This window comes from Cryptomeria japonica, unplaced genomic scaffold (genome assembly GCF_030272615.1).
Source record: "Cryptomeria japonica unplaced genomic scaffold, Sugi_1.0 HiC_scaffold_234, whole genome shotgun sequence".
NCBI classification, from domain to species: domain Eukaryota; kingdom Viridiplantae; phylum Streptophyta; class Pinopsida; order Cupressales; family Cupressaceae; genus Cryptomeria; species Cryptomeria japonica.
This window is the reverse complement of record NW_026729056.1, coordinates 212,720-215,000: the sequence shown is the minus strand read 5'-3', so window position 1 is coordinate 215,000 and position 2,281 is coordinate 212,720. Positions and strand designations below refer to the sequence as shown.

The window sequence follows — 2,281 nt, the reverse complement described above, 5'->3', positions numbered from 1 at the left end:
CGCAGCACCTCGGGCGCACCGGGGTGCGCGCACAACGCCCGGGTTGCACCGTGGCCTGTGTGCTCGGGGCGCCTCGGGTGCGCGCTCGGTGTCGCCCCCGCGCGCGCGGTAGTGCGGGCAGCGCACCCCGGCCCGGCCCGGCCCCGACGAGAACGCAAACGGGCAAAAGGTTTATTCAAATAGCATTGCGACGCCCGGCGAAAAACTAAAAAAGGGTGCAACACCGGGACTTCCCGGGAGGTCACCCATCCCAGTACTACTCCGGCCCAAGCGCGCTTAACTGCGGAGTTCTGATGGGATCCGGTGCACTAACGCTGGTATGATCGCACCCGTTATGAGCTTGTCGCAGTGTGTACTTAGCAAACCGCGACCCACGTGCGAATCCACCCCGGCCACCCACCCCCGTCGAGGTGCACACCCTCCCTCGCGAAGTGCGCCCCGTTCGCCAAGTGTGAGCCCTGCCCGGGTGCGCGCACCTTGCTAGGGCGTCGGGTGTGCACCCGGCCCGGCCTACGTGCGTGCACCTGGACGGGGCGTCGTGTGCGTGCAGTGTCCCGTCTGCAACGCGGTGCCCACACACCACCTCGGGCGCAACGACCTGCGCTCACATGTGGGCCGAGTGCACCTTGGTGCATGTTCGGGGCGCCTCGGGTGCACGCTCGATCTTGCCCCGGTGCACCAAGGCGCTCGGTTTGCCCCGGGTGCGCACTTGGTGCAAGGTGGGCACCCAAAATAGGGATCAAGCACCAAAACACAAGTTTCGGGATGCAAAATGGGACCCAAGGACCACAAATGCGTTCCAAGACCCATGATGGGTCCACGAGAACAAAAATGTGTTCCGAGACTTAATAAACAAATATTGGGTTTTAGGAGAAGAAACATGCTCTGATGCCCAAAACGAGAATCGACCCCGAAAAGGCCACAGGCCAAAAGTGGGATGCGAGACAAAAAAAAATGGGACCCGAGGACCAAAATTGGGTTCCCAGGTCGAAGACAGGGCAACCGGACAAGAAACGACCTCTAAGGCTCGAAATGAGTCCCGACGACTAAAACTTGACAAGAAGCACCCATCAGGCACCCAACTCGACACCCATGGGATGCCGACCCACCCGGGCTTCCACCTAGCACACCTTGGCACCCACCCACCCTCGCACCCAACCTCGCACCCAACTTAGCACCTTTGAACCCACATTGGCACTCACCCTGACCCTGGCACCTTGGAACCCACATTGGCACTCACCTTGACCCTGGCACCCACCTTTGCACTCACCTTGGGACCCACCCTGGCTCCCACCTCGGCACCCACCCAGACACCCACCTTGGTTCCTTGGCACCCACCTTGGATCCTTGGCACCCACCCCGACACCCACCTTGGCACGCAACTTGGCTACTTGCCACCCACCTTGGCTCCTTGACGCCCACCCCGACAACCACCCCGTGACCTACCCTGGCTAGGGTTGGTGCACACCCACCCTGGTGCCCACCTTGGCACCCACCCCATGACCCACCTTGGCACGCACCTTAGTACCCACCCTGTTACCCACCCTAGGACCCACCCCGTGACCCACCTTGGCCAGGGTGGGTGCACCCACCCTGGTGCCCACCTTGGCACCCACCCATCCTAGCACCCAGCCTGTGACCGGGCTTGGAACCCAACCTTGCACCCGTCTTGGCCAGTGTGGGTGCGCACCCATCCTGGCACCCACGTTGTGACACACCCTTTAACCCACGCACCCTAGCAGCCACGTTGGCACCCACCTTGGAACACAACCTAGCAACTTGGCACCCACCCCGTGACCCACCTTGGCATCCACCATAGCAGTCGCCCACTTGGCACCCACCTTGGAACCCAAGTTGGCACCCACCTCGGCACCCACCTTGACACTTGTGGACCCACCTTGCCACTCACCCTAGCATCGACCCATCCTAGCACCCACCCTGGCACCTTTGCACCCTAGCACTCACCCATCCTAGCACCTAACCTGTGACCCACCTTGACACTCACCCTCGCACCCACCTTGGAACCCAACCTAGCACCCACCCACCCTGACACCAACCCTAGCACCTACCCACCCTTGCACCCACCCTGTGACCCATCTTGGCACCCACCCATCCTACCACTCAACCTATCACCCACCTTCTCACCCACCTTGGCATCCACCTTAGCACCCACCCACACTGGCACCTTGGCACCCACCTCGGGCAAGGTGGGTGCACACCCACCCTGACACCCAATTTAGAACCAACCGAGCATGTTACCCACCTTGGCACCCACATTGCA

General features: G+C 61.9%; 1 non-coding gene across 1 annotated transcript; it reads right to left on the bottom strand.

Moving 5' to 3' along the window:
• Positions 1–212: 212 nt before the first annotated feature.
• On the bottom strand, positions 213–331 carry LOC131869086 (5S ribosomal RNA). The gene has a single exon (XR_009367481.1). It is a non-coding gene; the product is annotated as a 5S ribosomal RNA (ribosomal RNA).
• Between the last annotated feature and the right edge of the window lie 1,950 nt (positions 332–2,281).